The sequence below is a fragment of the Procambarus clarkii genome, chromosome 31, assembly GCF_040958095.1.
Source record: "Procambarus clarkii isolate CNS0578487 chromosome 31, FALCON_Pclarkii_2.0, whole genome shotgun sequence".
Lineage (NCBI taxonomy): Eukaryota > Metazoa > Arthropoda > Malacostraca > Decapoda > Cambaridae > Procambarus > Procambarus clarkii.
This window is the reverse complement of record NC_091180.1, coordinates 23,229,158-23,247,976: the sequence shown is the minus strand read 5'-3', so window position 1 is coordinate 23,247,976 and position 18,819 is coordinate 23,229,158. Positions and strand designations below refer to the sequence as shown.

At 43.6% G+C, this 18,819-nt stretch overlaps 1 protein-coding gene across 5 annotated transcripts in view; it reads right to left on the bottom strand.

Annotated features, from left to right (window-relative positions):
* LOC123758738 (glutamate receptor ionotropic, kainate 2) overlaps positions 1 to 18,819 on the bottom strand; it is a 61,697-nt gene that overhangs the window by 22,538 nt on the left and 20,340 nt on the right. For 3 of the 5 annotated variants that reach the window (XM_069334554.1, XM_069334550.1, XM_069334552.1), the window contains exon 2: positions 16,776 to 17,071. The gene's annotated coding sequence lies outside the window, so the exon portion shown is untranslated. Of the gene's footprint in view, positions 1 to 4,191; positions 4,330 to 16,775; positions 17,072 to 18,819 lie in introns of those variants that run through there. The other 2 variants (XM_069334551.1, XM_045743367.2) reach the window with 1 other exon arrangement.

Below are 18,819 nucleotides of genomic sequence, written 5' to 3'. Positions count from 1 at the left end.
GTGGGTGGTGGTGTGGGTGGTGGTGGTGGTGGTGGTGGTGTGGGTGGTGTGGATGGTGGTGGTGGTGTGGATGGTGGTGGTGGTGTGGATGGTGGTGGTGGTGTGGGTGGTGGTGGTGGTGTGGGTGGTGGTGGTGTGGGTGGTGGTGGTGTGGGTGAGGGTGGTGTGGGTGGTGGTGGTGGTGTGGGTGGTGGTGTGGGTGGTGGTGGTGTGGGTGGTGTGGGTGGTGGTGGTGTGGGTGGTGTGGGTGGTGGTGGTGTGGGTGGTGGTGGTGGTGGTGGTGTGGGTGGTGGTGGTGGTGGTGGTGTGGGTGGTGTGGATGGTGGTGGTGGTGTGGGTGGTGGTGGTGGTGTGCTTAGTACTCACCTAGTTGTTGTGCTTGCGGGGGTTGAGCTCTGGCTCTTTGGTCCCGCCTCTCAACCATCAATCAACTGGTTAACAGATTCCTGAGCCTATTGGGCTCTATCAAATCTACATTTGAAACTGTGTATGGAGTCAGCCTACTTAATCTACATCACTAAACTACATCAACTCTAACCTACTCTAACCTACATCACTACTTAATACATTCCATTTGTTAACTACTCTGACACTGACAAAATTATTTTTTATGTCCCTGTGGCTCATTTGGTTACTAAGTTTCCACCTGTGTCCCCTTGTTCGTGTCCCACCCGTGCTAAAGAGTTTGTCTTTGTCCACCCTGTCAATTCTACTGAGATTTTTTTAGGTTATCATGTTTCCCCTTGCTCTTCTGTTTTCCAGGGACCTGAGGTTTAGCTCCCTTAGCCTTCCTCGTAGCTCATACCTCTCAATTCTGGGACTAGTCTGGTGGCATACCTCTGAATCTTCTCTGACCTTGTCTTGTGTTTAACTAGGTATGGACTCCAGGATGGAGCTGCGAGGTAACGCGCGCGGCTTAGGACACTTTCTTGGAGACCCAAGTCTTCACACCCTTGAGAAAATTGCAGGATTTCACCTCCCAGATGGTACCTTGTGTTCAGCCTTCTGCTCCCTTCGCTTAATTTCATTACTTTACACTTTCCTGAGTTGAACTTTAGTAAGTAATTATCAAAAGAAGGCACCAAGCTGGGAAGGTTATGTAGCACCATCAAATGTGCGGGATAATCAGAGAGCGCTAAATATCACCAAGGATGCCAATACGAGAACAGAAACGCATAAAGCGAACGATATCAAAAGTATCCGAGTCACCAAGAATTCTATCGAGGGACAAGTGACCGCGAGGGACAGTTGGGAAGCAAGACACACACGCTCGTCCTGGAAGTCAGGACATTCAACAAGGATATGCATGACTGTAAGAGGGACAATGCAGTTTGGATAATAAGGAGCAGGGCGGCGCTCCATTAAGTGACCGTGGGTTAAGCGTGTATGGCCAATATGCAACCTCGCCAGAGCCGTTTCCCACCGCCGGTTATGGTGGTAGGAGGACGGCCATGGGGACATATTATTCTTAAGGTTACGCAGTTTGTTACCAGTAACAGAATACCAACAACCCTGCCAACGGGCAAGGATGGAGGAATGAATAACTGGGTAAAAGTCGGAATAAGGAATACCTTTACGGGACATGGGACAAGTGCGGACAGCTTCCTTAGCAGCAGCGTCCGCACGCTCATTTAAAGAGACACCAACATGGCTGGGAGCCCAGCACAACTCTACTGTCTTAAATTTACTGGAGATAAGAAACAGCCAATGTTGAATCTCGATGACCACCGGGTGGACCGGATTTGAACTTTACTAGTCATTTTCTAGACCATTCCTCCAGTTTGTCCAGGTCGTTCTATAGTCTCTATCTCCATTTGTCTTGATTCTTCTCATAATTTTTGCATCATCAGCACACATTGAGAGAAATGAGTCTATTCCCTCTGGAAGATCGTATACATATATTAGAAACAGAATGTTTTCAAGTACTGAGCCCTGTGGGACTCCGCTGGTGACATCTCGCCACTCTGATGACTTACCCCTCCAGACATTGGATGTCTGTAGGTATTCACCTACAGACATCCAATGTTTAAATGCACTTGAAGACCCTCACACACACTCGCACCTCCCTTCAAGAGAGCGAGCTTAGCTACCACCCACACACATTGTACACATACACAAGGATATCACAATAACGATATATATTTATGAGAAAGTCATTGAGGCAGGACGGATAGAACCAGCGTCCTGGGGTCACCCTGGACGCGCATCTTACCCCTAGGCCCCAACATGTTAAAGGTTATTAAACCTGGGATCCTCCTGAATCCAGTAGGATTCTGGAGGCACCAAGCTAGTGCCAACCCAAGCTTTACAAATAACCAGCATTCACTCTGGTGTAGGTAATGGAGTTCTCCAGCAAACACATCGTGTCAGCAAGGCGGTCAGCCCGCTTGCTATCATAACTCATACTATATTCCCCATTTCTAATCTTTTCCCTTCACCTCTTCCTCTCCACGTTGTTTACTTTCCATTCCGCCACCAAAGAAAATCTTCCCCTTCACCATCTAGCCCGTTCTCCCCCAGGGTGTGAAGATTTAGCTCCCTTGCCGTATCCTCGTAGCCTAACCTTCTTAGGAGGAAGAAGTGGCCAACATTCATGTCCGTGTATAACTACTGGTGGTGAGGTTAGGTGGGCTGCTTGGGTTCGTGTGTTTCAGGTTAGGTTAGCGTTGTACGTTATGTCAAATCAAGAGAACGGGGGTAACACACAAGTTACTGAGGGGAACTGACAAGGACAAGGACACCCTCTTAAACTGAAAGAAAGTACGACGAGGGGACACAACTGGAAGCGGGAAACACAAATACGGCGAGGAAATTCAAGGAAATACTTGTACTCGGCACGAAAGGGGAAGGGGAGGCTCAACAAGTGGAATACACTGAAAGGATAAATTGTGGAAGCCACCTCCATCCATGGACCAGATTCACGAAAGCACTTACGAACCTGTACATCTTTTCTCAATCTTTGGCGGGTTTGTTTCCAATTATTAAACAGTTAACAAGCTCCGAAGCACCAGGAGGCTGTTTATAACAATAACAACAGTTGATTGGCAAGTTTTCATGCTTGTAAACTGTTTAATAAATGTAATTAAAGCCGTCAAAGATTGAGGAAAGATGTACACGTTCGTAAGTGCTATCGTGAATCTGGCCCCATATCTTTAGTCCACCTTCACCTCATTGACCTCAATCCTCTGAAAGTCTGCCTCAGAGGAGGACAGTTTGACTACCTGACTTCTAGTGGCGGCGGTGCCGTGAGAGTATGATATAAATATACGGAAGTATACTCAGTGTATACCAGTCTCCCTTCCTCACCCCTCCCCGCCCTCACCCTAAAAACGTGGACGTCACTGGCTCAACCCCCTCCCACCCCCACCAGCTGTGTCACACTCAAGGTGAGTGTTACTCTTCTAAGGGGGTAAGCACTCTCCTCCCCCCAAGGGTATACTAGCAGCCCCCTCACTGGAACTATATATTTACCACATCTCTAACCCTGCCCATGGAGGACAGAAGAAAATGTATATATGCTGATTAGCATTGTTAATGTGTGGCCACGTCTGTGGTAGAAAAATAATAATAATTAAAAAAACTGGTTTATCTCCAGAGATATGATCCATCCGGGATGAATCACCCCCCTCCCCAGGGGTGTAAACCCCCCCTAGGCTGTCAACTCTTTCCCCAGGGGTGAGACTCCCCCACCATGTTGAGTCATATCCCCGCCCCTGGAGGGTTGTGTTGCATACCAGTCAAGAACTACCACCACCTAACTACGGGACAAGACCGTCTGAATGAATTATCGATGCTTAACGTTAACTCAGACAATAACAAGGTATCTCTACGTTTCCTAAAATCTAAATTTACACAGAAAAAAAAGCCTTTCAAATCCATTTGCTAAATGAAATGGGAGCAATCTTCTTGCAATGTTCACTCAATATTCAAAAGATATTCATTGAATATTCCTGCTATATTCGCCAAAGATTATTACGATATTCACTGAATATCCCTGCGATAATTCACACAATATTCATGTGATATTCAAGTATTATTATCACTGTAATTTCCTCCCCGAAATACTGGTTATGTCTGGGCGGTGGCATCACCCACCTCCCAAACGCCAGTGACTCACCCGGTAAATTTACCCCGGGCGCAGCACTCACAACTCCAGCCATATTTTCGGGCTAATTTACCATGAATATTCACCTGTTACGCCTATTATTCCTACCCCGTGATGTATTTGACCTCGCTGTAATCTCGCCTTGGAGGCCGGGGGGAGGAGTGGAGGTTAATTTCACCAAGCTGGAGCACACGGTTTCCTGAGGGTAATAATCAAGACTTACTTGGCGGGAAGGTTTGTTTACATCTCTCTTCCCCCATGGGGGATACATCTTTTAAAAGCTTGTAACTGGAATTTGTATATATTTTTTAATATTTATCAAGCAACATTTACAGCCATTAGTAGCAAATGGTAATTACAGTTAGGTAGTGGATCCTGCGTAGTGAAAATAATGTCAATATAGATGTTTCTTAAGGAAAATATATGCAAGGGAACACAGAGCGGCAATCAGTATAAATTCTCCTTCAGATCCTCTTTTTTTTTTTTTGCAGGGATATTCCTGCGCGGGCCCTAAGCCTCTGGCTGGCCCCACTAAGTGTTGCTTGTTTCTGTTTTACTTGGGCGGAGTATGAGTATTAATGACTCGTAAGCTACTTGGAACTTTTTGTTCCAAGTATTGAATCTTAAACAACAACAACATTGGACTTTTAGGAATTCATGTCATCCGAAAACTGTTGCATGTAAAAACATCTTGGAAGAATCATACCAGGTAGTAAATAGGTCCCCTGGAGTTAGGAGACTGTTGTGGGTTGCATCCTGGCCTAGGGATGGGGGGGGGTGACCCGGATCTGTCTAACCTGCTTTTAATTACCCCTTTACCAGTAGAGATGAACAGTTTGTTCTTTTCACCAACTGTTATGCGATACTCATCCATTTCCCTAACAGAAGAGGGATATTTGCCCTGTTCACTAGTTGGGAAATAATATCTTAATCCACAGTGATGGTGGATAATTACCTATTTGATCAGCCTTGGTAAGGCTTATTGCCCTCTCATTGCCTATTGCCCTGGCGATATAACTAATTCTCACCATCTTAAGGATCCATGATTGCCTCTTTAGGCAACCTAGGAAGAGATAATTACTCATTTCATCAACTGGTGAGAGATAATTACTCGATCCACCAGCTAGGGGGAGAGATAATTAACCCTTTCGCCAGCTGGGAGAGGAGGCAGCTGGCACAGGCGGCGCAGCGGCTCTACCCGAAGCCAACTTGAGATCGGGTCAACAATGGCTTCCGGGAACCACAGACACGAGGGATTCCCAGAGACGAGGAGGCAGGAATTTACGAAGCGGGGGAGTTAGAACAAGTGCTAGAGGGAGTGGATGATAGAATGGAAGAAGTAGAGGAGAAATGTGTGTGTGTGTGAGAGAGAGAATGATAAAGAGGAAAAGGGGGGAGAGGAGTAAAGTGTGTCTCCATCCCGGCAAACATCTCGAGCATGCTTACGAAACCCGAACTAAGGATCTACCCGTCAGGTATGTAGCCAGCAGCAGCGACAAGCCTTATTGCGTGTGGGCCTTCTCTCTCTCTCTCTCTCTCTCTCTCTCTCTCTTTCTCTGTCTGTCTGTCTGTCTGTCTGTCTGTCTGTCTCTCTCTTCCTTCTCTGAGGATGCAGATATCCTCAGCACCTCTAATATCAATGATGGGAGCTCCTATCCACTCTCACCTCAAGAGAAAACATAGTTTAATTTAGCTTATCCTCCACCTAAATCCCCCTTCCTGCTCTCCATCTTCCCTTCCCGCCCTCCCTCACCTCCCCTTTACCCTTCTACCTCCCTCTATCCCCACCTCCTTCTCACTGTTGTCCTTCACTTCCTTGTGTCTCATAACTCTGGGCACCTTGCATAACACCTGTGGATAACTGAGACACCTTGGATATAACACCTTCTTGAGGTTATCTTGAGATGATTTCGGGGATTTTTAGGGTCCCCGCGGCCCGGTCCTCGACCAGGCCTCCACCCCTAGGAAGCAGCCCGTGACAGCTAACACCCAGGTACCTATTTACACCTGTGGATAACCGGGACATACCTTGGATAACACCCGTGGATAACCGGGATACATCATGGATAATAACAGATTATGGTAAGTAGTTTCGTCAGGTTGATTTCGGACCGTCTGTGATTCCGGTATATTGACTGTTCGAAACGGCTGTTCGAAACTGAAATGAATGAAACCGCTCTCAAGTAAATGTTTCGAACAGTGAGGTTATAAAAAAAAAGAAATGCCAACTGGCATTGTCCAGATGTTGTATTTATGCACTGAACACGATGGAATAGGATGTCCTTGGGCATGGTGAAGCCCTGGCTAGGAAGGCTAGGCTGCCACAAACTCTATCTCACACAACGCCGGCTCAAAAACCCTCTAACAAATTTCCCCAGTGATTGGTTGATGATTATAAGCCACCAAGGAAGTGGCATGTGGCCCGTAAGATTTCCCCAGTAACTATTAGCGGTATTTATAGCAAAAATCTTCCGTACTTCCGGGATGGAGGGCGGTGTATCGTTTCAAATCTCATTTCCGGCATGTGAGTGTGCGTCGGGAGCCTGGCTAGGGTGTGGTGCGGTGTTGGGCTTATGGTCGTTGTTGTTGTTATAGATTCAGCTACTCGGAACAAGTTCCAAGTAGCACGGGCTATGGTGAGCCCGTAACTTACCTGGCACAGGAGGGGGGTAAGTAGCACGGGCTATGGTGAGCCCGTAACTTACCTGGCACAGGAGCGGGGTAAGTAGCACGGGCTATGGTGAGCCCGTAATGGACTTACCTGGCACAGGAGCGGTGCTGTGTAGACTCCCGCTAAGCAGTGTAGGCTTATGGTCTCTCGACCCTTGTTATACGGCGTGACACCCGCCCACTCACCGATCACCGCGTGTTCTCTGGTCCTTAGAGCAAAACTACAGTCCTCTGTTTAGAGGACAGGCTGTGTTCCACCAGCCCGTTCTCCAAACGAAGACCCAAAGTCCATTCCATGCACCCGCCAAACCCCCTGTTTATGAATGAAAAACGGTTTACACACGACTCACAACTGTTGACGTTCGAACACTTCCGGAACAAGTACTTCAATGACGAATTTTGTTCGAATCACAACGTTGTAAATGCTTCACCCACCTACTACAAATACAAATAATCGCCAACAGAACCTAAACACCTAACCTAACCTATGCCTATATGTGCACAATATGCCAATATATTATAATATTAATTTATACTTGAGAAAATTCCCGTTTTGAATGAACAGCATGTAAAAATTTATGAATGCATCTGTGGGGTCGACTGCTGAATGTAATGGACTTGGGTCGAGGACGGGTTGCCTTAACTGTTCACCCAGCAGTAATTAGAAAATTAGAAACATGGCTGTCATCCAATGGGAGGGCCGTGTTCCAGGGAAAACTAGTAGGACAGAGCTTAAGGCGAGCTGCAGGAACGAAAAGCTCTAAGCCTGCTAAAAGGCAGAGAAGCTAGTAACAAATATAAATATAAAATAAGTGGAATATCACGAAATAATAGATCTTCGGGCCATACTAAGGTATCACTATCCCTAGAAATGCTACCGATTGCCTTTGAACATGATGAAATCAAGGTAGGAGATCAGAAGGCTCTCTCACCCCACTCTCCACTCAGAAATGTTTAACTTTATACAACTACTACTACTAATACTATAATTGCTACAAAAATTAATATTACAAAGCCTACTGCTACTACTGTGATATTACTACTAATAAGTTTTAGAAACAAAATAGCTGACAAAAATGCTATGGGTGTAAATGGGTTTACATGAATGTAAAAATACCAATCTTATGTATTCTCACCAACCCATTGTACCTTCTTGCAAATAAATTATTATTATTATTATCATTATTATTATTATTGTTATTATTATTATTATTATTATTATTATTATTATTATTATTATTATTATTTGTAGTTAGTGATTTATTGTTGTTGTTGTGGCTCTAGTAGCTCTAGTGTTATCGACAGGTGTGGTGTTACTGACAGGTGTGGTGTTACTGACAGGTGTGGTGTTACCAACAGGTGTGGTGTTACTGACAGGTGTGGTGTTACCAACAGGTGTGGTGTTATTTAAATACCATCACCCAGCATTATACAGATGCACACAAGTGTCAAGTGACAGTAATGACGCTAAGAACTACGGTGCCAGGTGTGTGTGTCATATGACACAGTCACAGCGCTAAGAAATCGGTGTCATGTGACACAGCTTCAGTACAAGGAATATCGGTGCCACTTGACGAAGGCATAGTACAAGGAATATCGGTGCCATGGCCTAGACCCGTAGTAGCAGGGGTGCCAACTGGGGAGAGGACGGGATGTGGTCGGCTCTCTGAGTATTTATATCACGACCGGTGCCAAAGTTAAACTGACGGGGCCCCCCTCGCTAGTGGCACTGCTAGTGGCACTGCTGCTAGCACGTTTCTCCCTCGCGTCCAACTTCATTTTGGCACCCAGTCACAAGGAGGAAGAGGAGAGGGGAATATGGAACGGGAGAAGGGGAACAGAATGGGATGGGATATAGGCAGACAGGATAGCAGATGTTGGGACACTTTAGGAAAATTATACACGAGACCTTATGGCCTACAATGACGATGATATTTTGTAAATAATGTACCTACTATTGGCTATCAACTGGGAACCCCCAACTGTTATCATTATAGTGCTGGTACAAATCATACCTGGTTTGAGGTGGTCGGAATAGAAAAGCAGAAGGCTCTCTCCTTGCACTATCTTCCTCCAATTCACACTGACGTCAAATAAATAGTCTTATCTTGCCTTATTAAAATTGTATGCTTGCTTGCTTGCTTGCGCGTGCGTGCGTGTGTGTGTGTGTGTGTGTGTGTGTGTGTGTGTGTGTGTGTGTGTGTGTGTGTGTGTGTGTGTGTGTGTGTGTGTGTGTGTGTGTTATCGAGTTACCTTACTATCAGTTAAACGGTTGTAACTGCCACACCACCAAATCTTAATCGCTGATAAGTAGTCTCATTTACTGATCAGCACCAACAGTATTTCACTATCAGAGTCTGCATTCTACTGTAAAGAAATTTCTTCATCATTTCAGACTTCATGACTTCACCGCCGAAATGCAAGAGTTTCAACCAGCAATTAATAACCGAGATGATTAGGCTATTGGAAATTTACCCAAATTGACGGTGCTGTATCCATATGCTTTGCTGCAGATTAATAATAATAATAATAATAATAAAAGCTTGACTACTGTACTATCCTCTTTTGACCTGTATATGAAGTTTGATTAGCAATGATTTCAGCTAATTCTAATTAATAAAGATAATTGTTAGAGCCTAATCTAAAATAACTATTCCAATTCCAGAAAAAAATTGCAAAGCAGTAATTACCGGTAGATTATATTAGTTATAGAGATAAATAATGTAAACAGAATGCAATTTCTTTCAGCATAATGAGGTGGAAAAACAATGGAAAGTCTTTGAGGGTAATAATATTGTGATTCATACGTCTGGTGGACATTCATCCCTGGAAGCAACAACAGGCAGGTAGCCCACTACACCTAGATTGATCACCAGACACTACTGCAACCACCACTACCACCACCAGGACGTGAGTCTGTGTCATTTGCCAACCATAGGAAGAGGCGGCTAGAATTTAATCTTAACAGGTATAACATAATGAAGATGGGAAAGGAAGAAAGAAAGAATGTCTCTACACTATAAGAGGAAGGCCACTGCATAAATCGGAAATAATAAATTTAGGAGTGGACATAATTCCAACACTGAGGCCAGAGGCACACATAAACAGGGCAATATTGGCAACATATGGAAAAATGGCAAACATTAGAAAGTCCTTTAAAAACCTAAATAAGGACTCTTTCAAGGCAAACTACACAGCTTATTTTACCCAAGAATTCGCACTATGTGAAACATAAAATCAAAAATTGGATACTACAGAGGTTTGCAAAAAAAATAGTGCCAAACCAAGAGTGTTATGCTAGAGGATAAATTAATTAAACTAAATATCACAGTCCTAAAAGAGAAGAAACAGAGTGGATATGATCACAACATGCAAGATGCTGAGGGAAAAAGACAAGGTTGACATGGACAGCTTCTAAATTAAGAGAAAGTAGGATAAGAGGACACAGGTGGAAGCTGGAAGCAGAAATGTGACGAATGAATGAAAGATAATACGCGTCCCTGTACGACGGCCAACATGTGGAATGTACAGAATAAAAGTTATGAAAGTCATCTCCATCCACAATATTAAGGCTAAACTCGACAAAGAAATTGAATGTCATGACAGTTAAATTAGGAGAGCACCGTTAGGTAAGCACTTCCTGGTAGTTACTACAACACAGCCACCATAAGAGAAGAGAGAGTGGTAACAGATTACATTAATTCTCACCAAAATACGAGTGAGTCACATAGCCAGGGAACATGGGATGCCAGGGGGGGAAGGGCTCCTGCGACGGTGCTGGAACCATGCTTATTGGCGTTTGCCTTTCCATTAGATAATTTCAGCAACGCGAAGAATGCTGAATGGGTACCTGAAGCAGGTATCTTTTACCTGCTGCATGGGTAACAGCTTCTCCTCCATATCGACCTACCCAGGCTTTGCGCCCTGGAGAGGACACTCCAGCCTCGACAACTAGAGTGCAACTCCATACATAGTCTCCCGACACTGCAGGATGCCTACTTTTATAATTAATATTATTATTATTTTCTCTTATATTATTAATATGCTACATTTCCTACCTCCAGCAACTAAGTGTCAAGAAATATGGTCTTGGTGAAGTTTATATTTACGCTCTACACGCTTTATTTTTCCACAGGTAGACCTGTCATGTGGTTGTCCCATCTGTTCGTGCACGTACTTAGGTACAGTATACTTCTCTCTAGATTCCTAATTGGGAATCCCGGGTTCGATTCCCGGGCACATTAAAAATGACTAGGAACGTTTCCTTTCACCTAATGTCTATCTTCACCTACCAGTAAATAGGCACCCGGGGTCAGTAGGTCGACCTTAGAAAGATCCCGATATAAGCCTAAAGTATATGTACCACAGGCTTCCTGTATCACTGGTTCTGTTTGCTTAAGATAATTAAATATGAACCCACATTCTTTCCCCTCTCCAGCTGCTGTAATTTTAAATTCAAACTCGCCTGTTACATGAATTCGAGTTCAAGTAAGCAACAGCGAATTGAAACCTCTTCACCTCCCAACCCCGTCCGCCTCCTCCTCCTCCCCCACCTCGACCCTCCCTGATTCAATAACCCAGAATCTGATAATGCTCTTTTATGACGTTTAAACTGCTAAATTATGATTCAAACTTCACTTATATCATCATGTTTTTGAGCTCGCTTCTGGACACGACATTGCCTGACCTTGCCAACCACTTGAGGGTATGATCTTGGTGCCACATTTTATTAATGGGTGGGTTTTGGACGGGTTCCATTCGGGGTCCCAGCGCCCATGATCTTGGTCGTATTCGTTGACTTGAAATTATCGTTTTCTTTTTCTACTTCTTAGTTTGTGTTATCTGTTCTGTTTTTATTTGTATATTTACTCTCTCTGATCGGGTAGACCTACGGTAAATGCTTTAAGAAATATTAGCATCTGGAAAAACCCCAATGCGATTTTTACAGTCAAGTGTGAAATATTTGGTGGTATTCCCCTAGAGTTTTAAATCATTGTAATAATATATTTTCCGAGACCCATACAGTTTCAGTGCTTCTTAATATATTTCCTGAGAAGGGAGGATACGGAGGAAGCGAGGGGAAGCAGGGGAAGGACGAGGAGAGGGGAGCAAGAGGACGAGGATGAGGGAGTCACAACAGGGAGATACAGCGAAGAGTGGGGGGAAGATTGGGAAAGGGGAATAAGAGAGCAGGTGCAGCCCCCCTTCTATAAGTATAAATGGAAATGTCTGTTCAAGGATGAAGGGAATTATCAGGGGAAAGCGCCAAGCCATTACGATTATATAGCACTTGGAAGGGGTCAGGATTGGGATGGGACGGGAGGCAAGGAGTGGTGCCCAACCACTTGGACGGTCGTACAACGCTTCCAGCACATCGCTGCAAGTACAATTGTTCCAGTACAACGCTGCCAGTACAACAATGGCAGTACACCTCTTCCGGCAGACGTCCCCACACAAGGCAATTATGAGGACAAGTGCTAACACAATATGATTATATAGCACTTGGAAGGGATATGAGGCCAAGTATCTAGGCTAGGAGAGGGAAGAGAAAGCCGCAATTACTTGGACCATCGGGGTATCGAACACCGACCCCTGCAAGAAGCGAGACGCTGTTCTGACCAGTCCAAGTGGTTGGATCTGTAGCCACACACACCCGTAATATCTTGGTTGTATTTAAATACTCTCTGATTACTGTTAACATTCAGATTATTCATACAGGATTAAGTTGTTTCTTCATGTATATTTCAAATTCAAGTTGTGTTATCCATTATCCCTTATTGCTTGCACTTTTTCATAGTGTCTTTTGTTATTGAGTTATAATTAGGTTGCAGAATTTGTTGTCCCACAAATACGAAAATAATTCCTTGGAACATTCGTGCCTTGGCTTAAACCATTTATTTTTCCTCCATGATTTTGAAAATTTGAAATTATTGCAACCAAAACTCATGTAATTTTTAGTTTTGTAGTTAATATTCTCCTCTTTTTAGGGTTTACATTTGAAAATAAAAAACAAATTAAAAAATGAGCAGGTTGGAGGCGCCTGGACAACGTAGAGGTAAAGAGCCGGCATTTTGGCAGCGCGCGCGGGTGATGTCGTTGGTGGAGGCTACGCCCAGGGAATGTGATACTTTACTCCATCTTCCTGCCAAATATGTTTAACATAATTACCAACATTAGAGGTCCGCCTATGCTGACATTTTGTTGGAACAAATATGAAATGGAAAATAATTTATAATCATTATAAGACTGCTGATGGCAATACTTCGAATTCTGGCGCGTTTCCAAATGCGAGATTTCGGAGCGATGTGCAAGGTTTTCAGTGTACAACTGCCCCATTTTTGTGGTTCATTGTCCCCGCGTTGCCAGGTGTACTCTTAAGAGTCAGCCGTACCTAAAGATCACATAAATGTCTTCATGATGATCACTGTAAAACGTTATCCAAACCAACAATTATTTTGATAATTAACGAAAAACTTGACATTGCAAGGAACTTGGGACCCCCCAAGGCGGAGTCTTAAGCCCTACACTATTCAATGTACTTATGAACGCCATTGCAAATATTGATTTTCCGGAAGGAACACAACAAGTGGGATATGCAGATGATGTCCTAATACAAGCTCCCACCTTGGGAAAAATTAAACAGTCCATTGAACTCCTTGGAAGGAAATGTATTGAGCTCGGTTTCACTCCCTCCACAAACAAGACGAAGGCATACTCCCATCACAAGCGGGGAGCAAATGAAGAACTGCAAATTAATGGTGTAACACTTGAATGGGTTGACCACTATCGATACCTTGGCGTCACTGTCGGCTCTAACAAGGGGAAGAAATAGGAGCCCAATCAACTCATAGGAACATGCAAAAGTCGACTCAGGGCACTGAAAGCTATGACATGGAATGGACATGGAGCCTCTATTGCCGTGCTTAAAATGATGTACACAGCCTATATGCGCTCCGTCATAGACTATGCCGCACCAGTTCTGTGCACCTACTCCCAAAGCGATATGAAAAGGCTTGAAAGCATTCAAAATGAAGCCATGACAATCATTCTTGGAGTCCCAAGAACTGCCAAAACGTCTAATCTACGAGAGGAGTTGTCCCTCCCCATTGTTAAAAGCAGAATTAAGGAGCTGAATGCTAAGCTTTCAATTAGGATAGCCAGAGATCCCCATTACACATTTTTCTGCCCCACCAACCACACACTTGGGCAGTTACAGCTCCGCTCCTGTGCCAGGTAAGTCCACTACGGGCTCACCATAGCCCGTGCTACTTGGAACTTTTTGTTAAGAATAGCTGAATCTAAAACAACAACAGCACACTTGGGGTAGAATACGTGTAACTTCATTAATTTAAAACCTGAGAATTGAACTCAACCTTAGTTTGAACTGTACACCTTACATATGAAGTACAACAACCTAAATGTCAAAATCACTTTACTTTCGCAATAAAGGCAATTATAGTGAAAACATATCTTATCAACTCACAGTTAAAAATTAGCTGTGATTTTTAGCTGTTTACCCAACACTAATATAACAATTATCGAGTAATCTGAAGAATTTAAAAATAAACAAAAAGTATACATAAGTAGCTCACCATATTGGTAACTTGCTTAGCTTTGATATTGATGTGGTCTAGTACTTGAACCCATTATGCTGAAGAAAACTGTTGATATAAACTGCATCTAGCATATCAAGACTGTAACCAGCTTAGCCAAATAAATTTAGGGGTTCACTTCCTGAGCCTATTATCTGTTTGGCTGATGGATGACTACTACTACAACTACTATTACATGTATCTGCCCACTACTGAGATTGACTTCTACTACTATCTGCCTCTGCAACCTTTCCCATTACCGCCAACAGGATGGGTGCATAATAAACTATAACTAATAAACTATAATAATACATAAATAATAAACTAAAAATGCACAGTACTAGTGCTTGTAGAGGAGGAAATTGGCGGAGAGCTGAGGTTAGTGTGGAGGAGTTGTGAGACATGAATTGTCATTCAATCAGTTCAACGGCGTTGGAGTGTTTTGAAGCTGCACTATATACTGCCTCATCTCTCAAGAGGGAAACCAACATTAGGAGGCAATGTACGGAGTCTGGAGTCAGCAAACACTAGAAAGAAAACCATCTAAGCGAAATGAATGAAAATTCAACATTGCTAAACAAATAAATTGTAACATATACAAATGCTGATGTCTCACCTTCACCCCATCTCTACCCAAATTATGTAAGCACTTCCGCCTCTGTAAGCACTAGGTACAAGAATTCAACTAACTACGGACCACTTATTTTGATGAAAGGGAGCAGTAGAACAACAGAAGTACACTTACATCGCATCAGGCTTGGATACCCATGTGCACGGGAAATATGCTTACAAGTTCCGGAAGATGAGAGGAAATGTCAGAACTGTGGAGAAATGCCCGACAGACCACTGGAACATTATCTAACACAGTGCACAGTTACAAACCCAATAAGATTTCAACTTAGATTCAACAGAGTAGAAGTTGTTAAACACATGGGGCAAAATTTTACTGAAGCGACCATACGAGTCATAAAAACTCATACTCCGCCCAAGTAAAACAGAAACAAGCAACACTTTGTGGGCCAGCCAGAGGCTTAGGGCCCGCGCAGGAATATCTCTGCAAAAAAAAAATGTAAGCACTAGTCATGTGTTGTTAATTTGAAAAACTTCTTACAGGTCAAACGTCATTAAAAAATAGCCTGATCTTCTGTTCCTCTACATCGTTGCCGACAGTAAACAATAAATACTCCATAAACTCTACTGTAAACAATAACTAATTCTAGGCTGTGACCTCAACATACCTCTGTAGAGAAAATCATCCTTAAATCAACAGTTTCCTGAATTCCATTTAACTCGTGTAATGAACTAAAACCTCCCACACTCACGAACACACCAGGATCACTCCCCCAGCTCCTCCCGTTCGAGCACTGCACCTAATATGGACTAACATAACATTGACGCATCAGTATTCATAATTTGGCAAGGCTTGAAACTTGTGTTCGACAGTGTATGTATGTATGTATGACGACGAAAATGAACATTTGAGTTGGGACTTGACGCATAGCGGCAAAAACACGGTGTTGTGTCGACTGTTGCTGTTTTGTGGTGTCTGGTTTATTACTTATGAAATTGATTTTGTAAATGGGATTATGCATGGGAAATTAGTCTCAATTCAGGTAGGTAGGTAGATTAGGTAAGTAGGTTAGGTTAGGGTAGGTAGGTAGGTAAGTTAGGTAAAGTAGATAGGTTAGGTTAGGCTAGGCTAGGGTCGGTAGGTAGGTAAAGTAGATAGGTTAGGTTAGGCTAGGCTAGGGTCGGTAGGTAGGTAAAGTAGATAGGTTAGGTTAGGCTAGGCTAGGGTCGGTAGGTAGGTAAAGTAGATAGGTTAGGTTAGGGTAGGTAGGCAGGCAGGTAAGGTAGGTTAGGTTAGGAAGGTAAGTAAAGTAGGACGGTTAGGTAGGGAAGTAGGTTAGATAAGATTAGATTATGTTAGGTTGTCTTGCATGTCGGATCATAAAACTCAAGGGAGTCACTTATGACGTTTGGTGTGTGATTGCGTCTGTTTTTCTTGATATTCATTAACACGGCGTGTTAGAGATTTGGGAGTGTGGGGGGGGGAGGTGTTTTGGGGAGGAGTGTGTGGTTTATGTGTTTGTTGATATGAGGAATATGGTCGTCCGTTGTCTAATTTGACAGCTGGGAACTTTTTGCTTTTATTTTCAGTGACTGTTTTGTGGCTAGTCTACTTGGGTGATGGATTGGGCTTGTTTTACTAGGCAATTCAAAACAGGATAAAACTTACTATTCAGACCAGTAACTGTTTTATCCTTGTGATAAAAGTTAGGGATACCCTGGTTGGGCGAGTCCTGCCCGAAACGCTTTGCGTCATAGTGACTTTAAGCATTGTATGTACTAGCTCTATCTATAAATCCATCAATGTTTGTATCACACCTTGTATGTATGTACCTTACCTGAATAAACATTTGATTTTTTTTTGAGTGTTGATCTGGGAGGGTCGTGTTTGGCTCCTGGTGCCTGCGACGCCGGTCCATTTGCCTTACTGTGGTATGTGCTGGGTAGGAAAGCACCTTCGTTATTCTCCTCGGAGTGCGAGAAGGATTCGTCATTCACATGCCTGCCGTGTGTCGCTGGTTTATCTGGTTTCATAGAGTTTTCCGAGTTTTCGGTTGGAGTAGCGGTACACGCGACTCCCCCCTACGCCATGTTGTCGGTCACTGACACCACGCCGCCCGGTCACTGCTCTCCTCTGAAACATCAACACATCACTTCATTTGAGAAACTTACATTCCCATTATAGAGTAAAACCCGTACAAATAACCTCCTTACGATGATTTCGGGACTTAACGTCTCCGCGACCCGGTCCCCGACCAAGCTTCCTTGGTTAACCAGGCTGTTGAACGCGGCTGTTCGCAGCCTGACGTATGAATCACAGCCTGGTATCGTACGATGGATCCTTAGGCTTCCTGAGGCTGAGGTCAGAGGCAGAACATTCCTACAGCCAAAGTAGATGGAGTGGATTGTACGAAATCCTGGCCCGGCTGCAGTGAAAGCCTCAGAAACCCTCGTGTGTTCAGTAGAACTCCAAGTTGCAATCCTTTTTGACCATGTGGTCTAGTTGTCTGGAGAGTGCGGGTGGGAATACTCACCGCATAGGTTCGAATCCACATCACTGTTCCTGTGGATTTTCTCATTGATACATTACGTTACTGTGATAACACTGTGTATTATTATTATTATCTTATTATTATTATTATTATTATTATTATTATTATTATTATTATTATTAAAATTATTAGTATTGTTTAACATGTAATGGGTTACTTTGAAGCTAACTTCACTTTTCTCTGTAAAGTTATCTGTAGGAATGTGAAGATTCTATATTTTGTATTAAAATATCACTGTTTGACCCCCAGTTACACATTCACAAGGTGTTTTTATATTGTTGAAGTGGCAGTAAGGGTTGGTCGCCAGCCTGTTGCCAAAATGCGTTCCACAGTTTTACGCACATCGGGTGATTAAGAGCGTCGGAATTGCTGCGTTCGTACAAAGGAAACATCTATATCTGCTAGTCACCAATCACACATTATGTTATTATTATTATTATTATTTGCATTATTATTTTGATAATAAAGGGGGTACCAGTGTGGGGGTGCTAGTATAGGAGTGAATGTGGGGGTGCCAGTGTGGGGGTGTCAGTATAGGTGTGAGTGTGGGGGTGTCAGTATAGGTGCGAGTGTGGGGGTGCCAGTGTGGGTGCAGGGGTGCCAGTGTATGCCCCTGCCTGCCTCCACGTCACTCCTGGCACCACTCCATACGTAGGTGAGGAGTAACGTCACTCGTCCTTGTAACTCGTCACTGTTGGTCCTTGTTGACGGCTATCTCTCTCCCTATCTGTCTATCTCTCTCATTATTATCATCATTATTCTTACTATTCGTATTGTTTACACAGGGAGAAATCACACTAATGTGATATATATGTCAACGAGAAGACCAACTGGACCTCTTAGGCGGTCTCGAATCCGCGACCAACGTACTGCCAGCCGCAACCTCTATCCACTATACCACCCTCACAAGGCCTAAAGTACAAAACCTGGGATTTTACTTCTTGTCGAGTCAATAGATATGTATGAAGTGCATTTAGAAATCTGAGTAGGGAATTATTGAGGACCTTATACGACTTGAATTATTCAGGTCTGATTTATGTCAGACCAATACAAGAATATTTTGCGCCAGTGTGGAATCTGTTCAAATCGACGTTACTGGAACGCACTGGCAAGTGAACTAGTGGAGGTAAACGCCATATACAGTAGATATACATATATGTACATATGATAAAGCCCAGTAGGTTCAGGAATCTGTACATTAGTTGATTGATGGTTGAGACCAAAGAGCAGAGCTCAACCCCCGCAAGCACAACTAGGTGAATGCACATCTCGCAGCCGAGTGGACAGCGCTCTGGGGTTATTATACTTAGGACCCGGATTCAATTCCCGT